The sequence below is a fragment of the Bos grunniens genome, chromosome 5 (assembly GCF_055505025.1).
Source record: "Bos grunniens cultivar Pamir isolate PY7600 chromosome 5, Bosgru_T2T1.0, whole genome shotgun sequence".
NCBI lineage: Eukaryota > Metazoa > Chordata > Mammalia > Artiodactyla > Bovidae > Bos > Bos grunniens.
Window position 1 is genome coordinate 104,611,399 of NC_141169.1, and position 13,656 is coordinate 104,625,054.

Consider the following 13,656-nt stretch of genomic DNA (forward strand, 5'->3'; position numbering starts at 1 on the left):
GGACATCTCCCTGAGACCTAGAATGGACCGAGAGGAAAATGCCTGGCGGTACAGCAATCCTGTCCCCTACCCGACAGCAAGTGTCTGCACCCCTCCCGCCCTACAGACACCTTTTTCCTTTTGGCAGGTGGCTCTTATACCTTCTGCCACCAGTCCTGTTCTACGGAGTGGGAGGCACCATCCCCATCCCTCAGAGGCTCTATGGGCAGGTGACATCCCCTCTGTTCCCCAAGCATTGAGAGGACCACTGTGGTCACAGTACCCATGGGGTACAGGGTGAAACTCAGTTCTGGCAGTTTGACCTGGAGCCTTCGCAAGGTTGTTTCTATGACTATGTCAAGGTAGGGGGAAGATTGGGGGGTGGGCAGAGGGAGAACTGAGTGTCTCTGGAATCGGGGGACCCGGGTTCTGACCGGCCTGGCTAGGACACCCTGCCTGGGGACACAGCCCCAAGCCGGTGAAAGCTGATGGCCAGGTGGGGCTCTGGAAGTCCAGGGGTGTCGAGGATGGGAGGCCACTGCTCTGAGAGACCCTCGTGGAGCACAGAGGGGAGAAACAGAGAGGGAGGGGACAGGCCCTGCTCTTGGGGAATGCACTGTCCACAGGAGTCAGAAAAACCTTCCCTGTCTGCTTACTTGCCCGGAGGATTTTGGAAACTTCCATGCCTCGGTTTCCCTGTTGCCATGGAGAGTGTCACCATGGCTGCCTCCTCACCAGGAACACAGGGACGTGGGGAAGCGGCATGTGTGTGGTGGTGGCTCAAGGGTGGTGTCTAGCCAGGACAGTGGGCTCAGTCCCCTCTCCTCTGTCATGACCAAGGGCCCCATCCCAGTCCCTCTTTCTACATCCAATAAAAATGAGATTCCTGGAGACTTCCCCAGTGGTCCAGTGGCTAAGACTCTGTGCTCCCAAGGCAGGGGGCCCAGGTTTGATTCCTGGGGAACTTAGGTGGGGAACTAGGATTCCACATGCTGCATAGCACAGCCTAAAAATAAAAAAAAATAATAATAAATGAGGCTCTTGATTCAGGATTCAGATAGAGCCTACACACAACCCATAAATACTATTTCCAGGAGATCCCCTGGAGGGTATAAAAAGCATACCATGAAAATGCCATATCTTCCCAGCCCAGAGGACTTGAGATGTCCGCAGTGCTGGTAGTAAGCAAAGTGGGGATGAGATAGGAGGAGAGACGTCTTCTGCTTTGCAGGAGTTAAGGAATCTGTGAAGGAAGAGGTAAGGAGAGCTCAGTGATGCCTTCTAAGCTGGCAGGTCCCAGATGCTCACATTCAGCTGAATATCAGGAGTCATGCCTGAACAGGAATGGGTTGACCAAAACAAGGTGGAAGGACAGGACAGAGGGTTAAGCAAACCATCAAGGCTCTAGGGATGAAGGAATGATAGAAACCGGGAAGAGGTAACCAGGATTCCAGTGGGAGGCGGACACAGGAGGAGGTAGGGGGTGAAGAACGGTCTAACACACGTTGTCGTTCAGTCACTAAGTCGTATCTGACTCTTTGCAAACCCATGGACTGCGGCACACCAGGCTCCCCTGTCATTCACTGTCTCCCAGAGTTTGCTCAAACTCATGTCCACTGAGTTGGTGATGCTATTCAACCATCATTCATCTGTTGTCCCCTTCTCCTCCTGCCCTCAATCTTTCCCAGCATCAGGGTCTTTTCCACTGAGTCAGCTCTTTGCAGCAGGTGGCCGAAGTATTGGGGATTCAGCTTCAACCTCAGTCCTTCCAATGAATATTCAGGGTTGATTTCCTTTAGGATTGACTGGTTTGATCTATCTGTTGTCCAGGGGATTCACAAGAGTCTTCTCCAGCATCACAATTTGAAGGCATCAATTTTTCAGCACTCAGCCTTCGTTATGGTTCAGCTCCCACATCCATACATGAATACTGGAAACACCATATCTCTGACTACTTTGTCGGCAGAGTGATGTCTCGGCTTTTTAATATGCTACCTAGGTTTGTCACAGATGGGGGGCATAAAAGGGAGGGCTGATGTCCCAGGCGCGGGATAATGTGCAAAGTCAGCCAATAGGGATGCAGAGGACAGAGGAAAGGCCCCTGGGGAAGTTGCAACAGCCAGAGCCCATCAGGTAGAGAGCAGCTGGAGGCTGTCCAGAAAGAGGCGGGATCACTTCTGTGGTTCAGGAGAAGGATGACCCTCACTGACCTTCATGATGTTCCACGTGGGACGTGTCCCTTCAACAGCTTGTCCCCCGGTCCCTCCTCCACAGATCTCTACTGATAAGAAGACCCTAGGGACGTTCTGTGGGCAGCTGTGCTCTCCCCTGGGCAACCCCCCTGGAAGGATGGAATTCGTGTCCCAAGGAAACAGGATACTGCTGACCTTCCACACAGACTTCTCCAACGAGGAGAACGGCACTGACATATTCTACAAGGGCTTCCAGGCCCACTACCAAGCCGTGGGTGAGTGGTGCCTGTACTGGGCTCCTGGCCTCGTACTGAATGAAAGATAGAATTTGGGATTCTTGAATCCGAAGAAGCGGGAAGCCTGGCCTGCGGGTTCCCATCCCTCCCACTGAAGTTTCAGTACAGTCCTTCTCAGTTCTCACATGGCGCTGTGTTCTCTCCAAGTCAAGGACTGCGGGCAGCCCCGAAGCCTGCCCAATAGGGCCTTCAATTACACCACCAGAGAGGGGGTGAACACCTACGAGGCCCGTATCCAGTACTGCTGCCACGAGCCCTTCTACAAGATGCACAGCAACGATGGCACGAGCGAGTCTGAGCGAGGTAGGGACCCACACAAATGGCTGTATTCTCCCTCTTGTTGGGAATCTTCTGCGATTTCTTCCAACAGAATCTCCAAGGAGGGAATATTAAGATATTTAGCCAGGGAACTGGTTTCAGGGGTGCCAAGAGGCTTCTAATAAGGTTGAAGATGGAGACACTTGAGCTGATAGAAAGACCTGAATCTCATAAACAGGTCTCTCATCACCACCATCACCATCAAAACCATGACCATCACTACCACTGCCATCAGCATTGCCGCCACCACCAGCACCGTCATTACACCGCTGTCACAATCACCGTCACGACCATCACCACCGCCAGCACCCTCTCCAGCACCCGTACTACAGGCTTATCAGTGGGGTTTCCTCAGCATTCTCCCCACATCCCCTCTCAGGTTGCTGTGTTGTGACTTTTTGCATTACTAAATTACTCTCAAACTCATCTATGGTTACCTTAAAAACTTTTTTTAAATAAAAGAAATCACATGCCTTGTAGGTTTGAAATGTGCAAAACAAAAAAACAATCTTATTTATATGCTCTATAGGGTATTATTTAAGAACTAGGCTTTGAAGTCAGACAATCATCCCTTTGCATCTTGGTTCTAGCACTTAGAAGTTATATGACCTTGTGCAAAAAACTTTAAACCCAGTTTCCTCGTCCCTAGTGTTAGTCACTCAGTTGTGTCAGACTCTTTTCAACCCCATGGATTATAGCCCACCAGGCTCCTCTGTCCATGGAATTCTCAAGGCAAGAACACTGGAGTGGGTTGCCATTTCTCCCTCCAGGGGGTCTTCCCAACCCAGGGACTGAACCTGTGTCTATTACGTGTTTTGCATTGGCAGGGTTCTTTTCCACTAGCTCCACCTGGGAAGCTGAAAAGCATCACCGTGGTGCTTCAATGACATAACACAGATAAAGTGTTGAGCATCAAGCAGGGTTCATTGTCCACAATCAGAAGACATAGCTACGGGGAATTCCCTGACAGTCCAGCAGGTAGGACTCCACATTTTCACTGCTGAGGACTCAAGTTCAATCCCTAGTTGGGGAACTAAGATCTGCACTGCTCGGCCAAACAAATTCCCCCCTCCAAACAAACAAACAAAAAATAGCTCCCATTATCATCCACAACTCAGCACCAAGATGCAATCATTGATGAGATCTTCCTGATAAGTTCCTTCCAGTTTTTGTGTCAACTTTCAAAAACAGGGATCACACTGAATATGAGTTAAGTATTCTGATTTTTCCATTTAGCATCAAAACAAAAGCATACACATGGTGCCCCTTAGACTTTCAGTATCCCACCTGCAGATATTCCAACCTTTCCCTTTGTTCCTCCTCCACTCTGTCCTCGCTTTGATGCTCTTGGCCCCTGCGCACACCCCCCCAGCCTGAGCTCAGCCCCCTCTCCCCTCAGGGCTGTATACCTGCACGGCTCAGGGCATTTGGAAGAACGAGCTGGTAGGAGAGAAGATGCCTCGGTGTTTGCCAGGTGAGTGGAAGCCCTCCACTGTCCTCTGTGACCTTGGCAGCCATGCAGGGCCTGGAGGAGGGGTGGCATAGACAAGAGAGAGACAGTCCAGCCTGAAGCTGAAGACGGACATGGTGCATCTGAAAAAAGGAGAGGAGATGCCCCAGGAGAAGGGCAGAGGGACCCAGAGAGCTGGCCCTGTCCTGACAGTCCTGGACTTTTCACTGAGCAGATGGGAGACCAAGAATAAATAAAAAGGGCAAGAAAAGCCCCAGGAAAGAATAAATAAGAACGAGGAGAGGTGGTGACAATATGCCAAAGATGGTGGGTTGGGGAGGATGAAGGGAGAGGAAAGGGCCCTGAGCCAAAAGAGGGGCAAAGGGGAGGGAAAGGCCATGGTGGGAGGTGGGCAGACGGACACTGACGTTTCTTTCCCTGAACCCATCTTCTCCTCCCCAGTGTGCGGGGAGCCAATCCACCCTGTCAAACAGAGGCAGCGCATCATTGGAAGCCAGAAGGCCAAGCTGGGCAACTTCCCCTGGCAGGCCTACACCAACATCCACGGGCCCGGGGGTGGTGCGCTGCTGGGGGACCGCTGGATCCTCACGGCCGCACACACCATCAACCCCAAGGACCACGAGGCGCAGGGCAGCCCCAACTTAGACGTGTTCCTGGGCCACGTCAATGTGGAAGATAGCACCAAGCTGTCCAACCACCCTGTCCGTAGGGTCATAATCCACCCAGACTACCGCCAGGAAGAGTCCCACAGTTTCGAGGGGGACATCGCCCTCCTGGAGCTGGAAAATAGCGTCACCCTGGGCCCCAACCTCCTGCCCATCTGCCTCCCAGACAACGAGACCCTCTATGACCCGGGTCTGATAGGCTATGTCAGTGGCTTTGGGATCATGGAGGAGAGAATTTCTCACGACCTCAGGTTTGTCCGTCTGCCAGCAGCTAGGCGAGAGACTTTCGAGCACTGGCTCCGGCAAAAAAAAAAAAAACAGGAATGATGTGTTTTCTGAAAACATCTTCTGTGCTGGGAGCCCAACCTTAAAGCACAATGTCTGCCGTGGGGATGCCGGAGGGGTCTTTGCAGTGAGGGATAAGAAAAATGACCGCTGGGTGGCCACGGGCATCGTGACCTGGGGCATCGGGTGTGGTGAAGGGTACGGGTTCTACACCAATGTCCTCAAGTACGTGGACTGGATCAAGAAAGAGATGGAAGTGTAAGACTGAGCTCAGGATTGCCTAGGTCAGAATCCAGAGAGCAGTGACCCGTTGTTGATAACTGCTAAGAATCCATATTAAAATCATTAATGCAGAAAGACACCATGTGAAATAATTTCTCTTCTCTATAATCCCACCCACGTTCTTCACCTGAAACAACTTAGAGGGCACCTTTATTTCCCCCAAGGATTGCAGAAGATGCCACAATCTCTGGTTATCCCTGTCCTCTTCCGTGTTTATACCATCGGGTAACTGAATATAGAACACCTTCCAGATAAAGTTTTATGAGAAAGCCCATGGTGTAAAATGAATTAAAAGCAGTGTTTAATAAATATAAATTATTTAGTGAGTTCAGGACTTCCCTGATGGCTCAGCCATAAAGAATCCACCTGCCAATGCAGGGTTTGATCCCCGATCCAGGAAGATCCCACGTGTGGCACAGCAACTAAGCCTGCGGACCTGCGCTCTACAGCCTTCCAGCCACAACTACTGAAGCTGCGTCCCCTAGAGCCTGTGCTGGGCAACAAGAGAAGCCACCGCAGTGAGAAGCCCAGGCAGCAACAAAGACCCAGCGTAGCCCAAAATGAATTAATGAATTCAAAAAAATATTTAGTGAGAGTATCTGTGAAATATTTACTTAGGAAGGCAATGAGAACAATTAAGGTGCTGCCCACATTTACCATTAGAGTTGCAGATAATTTATCTCTGTATTTTGTTTGGATTATACACTACAAAGAAAATCCTTATTTTCCCACATACATAGTTGCAGATATAAGAGCTTTTTTAACAGCTCACTTTCCAACCTCTAAATATTCCTTAAGAGAAAAATGCTATGAAATGTTTTTCCCAAACTGAGTCACTAATAGGACTTTTATCTTTTTAATCATTTATTTACATATGTATGTATTTATTTTTTGGTCACTCCTGGCAGCATGTGGGATCTTAGTTCCCCAGCCAGGAATGGAACCTGCACCCCCTGCAGTGGAAGTGCAGAGTCTTAACCACTGGACAGCTGGGGAAGTGCATTAACAATATTTTCAAATAACATATTCTTTAAGGTATATTTAAAGGCCAGAGAAGGGCCCAAAGCTTGGGATAAGCATTATAAGTATTTATGCCAGAATATTATCATGATATTATTGCACAACCAACTCTGCTGGACTTGTCTGAACAACTTTACTCAAGTTGACTCACACAGGCCTGAAATTAAGAATATCAAGGCAGAGTTAAAACATTCCCAAGAAATGATGGGTTTGTAAGACCAAATGTAGGTCCACAATCCCTTATCTGACACCCTCAAGTCCAAGTGGCTTTCAGTGTTCATCATTTTACAGATTTCAGAAATGCGGTATACTGTCTGTGTGATGTAGTATCAGTGTATTACAGCAGCATCCAGGGCAGCACCCTGCAAGAACACAGATAAGTGAAGTAAGTCAGAAAGAAAAAAACAAATGTCATATATTAAAACACACATGTGGAATCTAGAAAATGGTACAGGGCAGGAATGGAGTCACACCTAGAGAATGAAACAGCCCATGTTTTTTGAGTCAAACATTGCCTTTCTAACCCAGTCTTACTCGTGTATCAGGTTTTACTCCAGAGCCACAGATAGCTTAAAACTATACGTAGTACCAAACACTCAAAATATTAAACTGAGTTACTTTTAGTGGTAGTTTGGCTGTTTGTTTTCCTCTATTCTGCATTATTTGCTAAATTTTATTTAATGAGAATATATTAGTTTTATTTATCTTTATTTTTATGTCTAGACACACATCTAGATATATATTTTTTACCTTGGCAGGGAGAAACTTACATCTTGTTTTCAATAATAAAAATAAATAAGATAAAAGTAAGATATACTCATTAAATAAAATTTAGCAAATAGTGGAATCTATATGTCTGTATCTATATGTCTAGATATAGATAGAGGTAAAAACAGATATAGGTGCAGGTGTATAGATATAAATATATCCACAGAAGGAAAACTTCCATTGCCTTAAGAGAGATACTTTTTTCTCCCCAGAATCAAATCTTAAAAGTCATGATCAATGTAACAATGTCTTTAATACTGGTTTCAAAACAAGTGTCTGAGAAATCATCACATAGCCATTTCTTCTTTCTGCCCAGGATGTAAGTCAAGGGTATACCACAAAGTATAAAGGAAGTGAAAGTGTTAGTCACTCAATCATGTCCAGCTCTTTGCAATCCTATGAACTGTAGCCCTCCAGGCTCCTCTGTCCATGAATTCTCCAGGCAAGAATACTGGACTGGGTTTGCATTTCCTTCTCCAAGGGATCTTCCCAACCCTGGTACAGAACCTGGGTCTTGTGCACTGCAGGCAGATTCTTTACCATTTGATCCACCAGGGAAGCCCAACACTATGTATAAGTCAAGGTTGTCGTGTGTGGTTGGGCAGAGAGGGGGTCAGGCTGGGGCTGAGCTAATGAGGTCCAGTCATGCTACATGCTACCAGGACAGAACTCGGATCCCCTAGGCCACATGGGAGCACTCCTGCCAAGACTTACCTTCTTGGACCTCCTGTCCTACCTGTAGGCTTGCCATCCTACCTCCATGGTAAACACATACAATACACACACACACACACACACACACACACACACATACATATACCCACACTGCCATCCAGATACTAATGTGCAATTCGCTAGACCAGATGCCCATTCTTTCTTGCAGAATTTTTTTTTATGTAGACCATTTTTAAAGTCTATTGAATTTGTTACAATATTGCTTCTGTTTTATATTTCAGATTTTTGACAGCAAGGAATGTGAAATCCTAGATCCATAAACAGGGATCAAACCCTCGCCCCTGCATTGAAAGGTGAAGTCTTAACCCCTGGACCTCCAGGGAAGTCCCTAGATGGCCCTTCTTTTTGCCTCGGATCTGGCCCTCACCCACTCTTCCCTATCTTCTGTCCTTCCTCAGCTGACAAGGGCACAGATCATGTCGTGGGTCATGTCATGGATCAGCCCTGCCAGCAGATTCACTCCTTGGCTCTGACATACAAGCCTGCTAGTGAAACCCTCCAACCTGGAACCACCTGGCCTCTTGCATGTGCCTGGTCTCAGACTACATTCAGTGATGACCTGCTCACTGCCTCACAGGGAGCTGCCCCAGGGCCTGGGAATGCGCCTGCCACGTTAAATAGGTAGCTTCCAAATGGATAAGTGAGCGGGCAGGTGGACAGATGGAGGGAATCATCCAATAGGGAAAACAAGCAGGGTAGACGACAGAGGCCTGAGCACTCAGAGGCCGTTCTGGATCTGAGCCTCCCAGAGTAACACATTGTCGTGGGGTCTCTGAGCCCTGGAGAGAAGGCTTCCCTAAAGAGAAGATGTTTAATACAGAACACGATGGCCTGGAGGAAGGGAGACAGGAGCCCTTTCTCCTCCAGGGCCCTGGCTTCTGCTCAGAAAAGATCAAGTCACCGGTGGTCCACAGCCACCCTGTTTGCCCAGCCCCTGACACTGTGACCTTCAGGGGCTCACCCTCTGGACCAGATGCTGAGGATAAGAGGATGTCTCCAACCCATCCTCAGCTGCCCTTGTTTCCCTAAGGGACAAGTTCATCAGCAGGCCTGAGTCCATTGAGCGGGGAGGAAGGGATTTTTTTTTTTTTTTTTTCTTGCTGGGATCTTAGTTCCCTGATCAGGGATCAAACCCCTGTCCCCTACATTGGAAGCTGGGAGTCCTAACCCCTGGCCCACCAGGGAAGTCCTGGGAGGGTCTTGAAACAGACCCTAGTGGTGCTTTGCGGTCACAGCAGCCTCTGCTCTATGGGTCATTTTTGTAAATTTCTTTCTTAGCTGTACCACATGGCATGTGGGATTTTAGTTCCCTGGCCAGAGATGGAACCCACACCCCCTGCATTGGATACATGGTGTTTCAACCACTGGACCTTCAGGCTAGTTTCCTCTACATGTCATTGCTGAAGGAGGCAGGGAGGGGCCCCAGGGCAACCAAGCTTGTCTCTCCTCTGCACCCTCATGCACTTCTGTCTCGAATCCTTGCTCCTGTTCCATTATTCTGGGCATTGAACCCTGGTTGTTCCTGGAACAGAGCGCTGGCTAACTAAGGACAGGAAGAACAGGGTTAACGGAGAAGAGAACGCCAGGAAACAACCCCCCTCAACTGCGATTTCCAGTGTCCTTTGGGTAGGAACCCTGAACACACAGCCACAGTTCCCGGGAGGGCCCTGAGGAAGGGGGAATTCCCATGAGATTTAGAAAGGGACATCTGGGCCTCCAACCCAAGGCTTTTCTGTCCCCAAAAGCCAATCTCTAGCCCTTCCTGGGCTTCCAGGGTGGCTCCGAGGGTAAAGAAGCCACATGCAATGCGGTAGACAGAGGTTCTATCCCGGGTTTGAGAATATCCCCTGGAGGAGGGCATGGCAACCCACTCAAGTATTCTTGCCGGCAGAATCCCCATGGACAGAGGAGCCCTGTGGGCTGCAGTCCATGGGGTTGCAAAGACACCAGTGACTAAGCACAGCACAGCAGTTCCCCATCCAGGCCAGCAGGTGGCAGCACAATCAGGAATTTCAAAACTAAAATAAACTGCAAACATTTTTTTTTCGTGGGTGTTCTTTTTGAAAATATTTCATTCTCTACAATCATCCTCACAGAATGGTTTGCCCATTCCCCCTCCACAGTCCCTCCCTCCCGCTTCCTTCCTCTGCATGACCCTGATCTCCCTGGACACAGAGTAGATGAAGACACTGTCATGAGAGTCGAAGATACAACAACAGGCCTTGAAAAATATGAGTAAGCCTGGTGGGGACCAAGGAAGGAAGGAGACACCAGACGAGACAATCCTGGACATGGGATGCCCCCTGTGCTCAGAGTTACTCAGAGAGGTGGGAGCACCCTGCCCCTCCCCATATGCCTGATCCCTCCAGTGTGCACACACATGTACACTCACAATCACAAGCCCCATCCCTCCTCCTGGGGAGAAAGGAGACTCAGACCTCAGGTGAGGCCACACTGCCTTCCTCCTCCAGCTCACACTGAGCAGCAAGATGAGGTGGGGGGGGGGCGGTCCCTTGGCCTGGAGGGTCGGCCTCTGTGCCTGAGACCCTCTTCCATAGGTGGTCTCTCCCAGAGGCCTGGATAGTTGAAGGAAGGCTTCCCCAAAGAGCAGACGTTTAATACAGAACACGATGGCCTGGAGGAAGGGAGACAGGAGCCCATTCTCCTCCCAGGGCCTGGTTTCTGCTCGGAAAAGACCAAGTCATGGTGGTTCACAGTCAGTGTTTGCACAGCCCCAGGTGCCGTGACCCTCAGGGGCTCACACTCTGGACCAGATGCTGAGGAGAACAGGATGTCTCCAACCCGTCCTCAGCTGCCCTTGTTTCCCTAAGGGACAAGTTCATCAGCAGGCCTGAGTCCATCGTGAAGAGGAGGACAGTTTTCTTTCTTTTTTTTTCGGTTGCACTGCATGTGGGATTTTACTTCCCCGACAAGGGATCAAACCTATACCCCTTGCATTGAAACCTCAGAGTCTTAACCATTGGTTTTTGTTCAGCCACTCAGTCGTGTCTGACTCTTCACGACCCCATGGACTGAAGCAAGGAAGGCTTCCCTGTGCTTCACCATCTACAATCTTGCTAAAACTCATGTACATTGAGTGGCTGATGCTATCCAATCATCTCGTCCTCTGTTATCCCCTTTTCTCCTGCCTTTAATCTTTGCCAGCACAAGGGTCTTTTCTAATGAGTCAGCTCTTCTTCAGGTGGCCAAAGTATTGGAGCTTCAGTTTCAGCATCAGTCCTTCCAGTGAATTTTCAGGATTGATTTCCTTTAGGATGGACTTGTTGGATCTCCTTGAAATCCAAGGGACTCTCAAAAGTCTTCTCCAACACCACAGTTCAAAAGCATCAATTCTTCAGTGCTCAGCTTTCTTTATGGTCCAACTCTCACATCCATACATGACTATTGGAAAAAACCATAGCTTTGATTAAATGGATCTTTTTTGGCAATGTCTCTGCTTTTTAATATGCTGTCTAGGTTGGGCATAGCTTTTCTTCCAAGGAATAAGCATCTTTTAATTTCATGCTGCAGTCACCATCTGCAGTGATTGTGGAGACCAAGAAAATAAAGTCAGTCACTGTTTCCCCATCTATTTGCCATGAAGTGATGGGACCAGATGCCATGATTTTAGTTTTCTAAGTGTTGAGTTTTAAGCCAGCATTTTCACTCTCCTCTCACTTCCATCAAGAGGCTCTTCAGTTCCTCTTTGCTTTTGCCATAAGGGTGGTGTCATCTGCATATCTGAGGTTACTGATATTTCTCCCAGCAATCTTGATTCCAGTTATGCTTCATCCAGCCCAGCATTTCGCATGATATACTCTGTATATAAGTTAAATAAGCAGGGTGACAATATACAGCCTTGTCATACATCTTTCCCAGTTTGAAACCAATCTGTTGTTCCATGTCCAGTTTTTACTGTTGCTTCTTGACCTGCATACAGGTTTCTCAGGAGGCAGGTAAGGCGGTCTGGTATTCCCATCGCTTTAAGAATGTTCCATAGTTTGTTGTGATCCACACAGTCAAAAGCTTTAGCGTGGTCAGTAAAGCAGAAGTACATGTTTTTCTGGAACTCTCTCGCTTTTTCTATGATCCAGCGGATGCTGGCAATTTGATTTCTGATTCCTCTGCCTTTTCTAAATACAGCTTGAACATCTGAAAGTTCTCGGTTCACATACTGTTGAAGCATAGCTTGGAGAATTTTGAGCATTACTTTGTTAGCATGTGAATTGAATGCAATTGTGTGTTAGTTTGAATATTCTTTGGCACTGCCTTTCTTAGGGATTGGAATGAAAACTGACCTTTTCCAGTTCTGTGGCCACTGATGGAGTTTTCCAAATATGCTGACATATTGCGTGCAGCACTTTCACAGCATCATCTTTTAGGATTTGAAATAGCTCAACTGGCATTCCATCACCTCCATTAGCTTTGTTCATAGTGATGCTTCCTAAGGCCCACTTGACTTCACATTTAGGATGTCTGGCTCTAGGTGAGTGATCACACCATCGTGATTATCTGGGTCATGAAAATCTTTTTTGTATAGTTCTTCTGTGTAATCGTGCCACCTCTTCTTAATATCTTCTGCTTCTGTTAGGTCCATACAATTTCTGTCCATTATTGTGTCCATCTTTGCATGGAATGCTCCCATGGTATCTCTAATTTTCTTGAAGAGATCTCTAGTCTTTCCCATTCTATTGTTTTCCTCTACTTCTTTGCATTGATCACTGAGAAAAGCTTTCTTATCTCTCCTTGGTATTCTTTGGAATTCTGCATTCAGATGGGTATATCTTTCCTTTTCTTCTTTGCCTTTCACTTCTCTTCTTTTCTCAGCTATTTGTAGGGCCTCCTCAGACAACCATTTTGCCTTTTCACATTTCTTTTTCTTGGGGATGGATTTGATGTACAATGTCATGAACCTCCATCCATAGTTCTTCAGGCACTCTATCGGGTCTCATCCCTTGAATCTATTTATCACTTCCACTGTATAATCAATCATAAGAGATTTGATTTTGGTCATACCTGAAAGGCCTAGTGGTTTTCCCTACTTTCTTCAATTTAAGTCTGAATTTTGCAATAAGGCATTCCTGATCTTAGCCACACTCAGCTCCTGGTCTTGATTTGCTGACTGTATAGAGCTTCTCCATCTTCAGCTGCAAAGAATATAGTCAATCTGATTTCACTATTGACCATCTGGTGATGTCCAAGAGTCATCTGTTGTGCTGTTGGAAGAAGGTGTTTACTAAGACCAGTGCTTTCTCTTGGCAAAACTCTGTTAACTTTTGCCCTGCTTCATTTTGTACTCCAAGGCCAAACTTGCATCTTACTCCAGGTATCTCTTGACTTCCTACTTTTGCATTCCAGTACCCTACGATGAGCTGACTCATTTGAAAAGACCCTGATGCTGGGGAAGATTGAGGGCAGGAGGAGAAGGGGACGACAGAGGATGAGATGGCTGGATGGCATCACCGACTCGATGGACATGGGTTTGGGTGGACTCTGGGAGTTGGTGATAGACAGGGAGGCCTGGCGTGCTGCATTCATGGGGTCGCAAAGAGTCGGACATGACTGAGCAACTGAACTGAACTGAATTTACCTTGATTTACGGAACTAACATTCCAGGTTCTTGTGCAATATTGTTGTTTACAGCA

General features: G+C 47.7%; 1 pseudogene across 1 annotated transcript; it reads left to right on the forward strand.

Moving 5' to 3' along the window:
• Nucleotides 1-1,854: 1,854 nt before the first annotated feature.
• LOC147372859 (complement C1r subcomponent-like) lies at nt 1,855-5,563 on the forward strand (annotated as a pseudogene). The gene is made up of 5 exons (XR_015164330.1): nt 1,855-1,978; nt 2,254-2,446; nt 2,615-2,770; nt 4,185-4,259; nt 4,698-5,563. The product of XR_015164330.1 is annotated as a complement C1r subcomponent-like (transcript).
• Nucleotides 5,564-13,656: the final 8,093 nt, after the last annotated feature.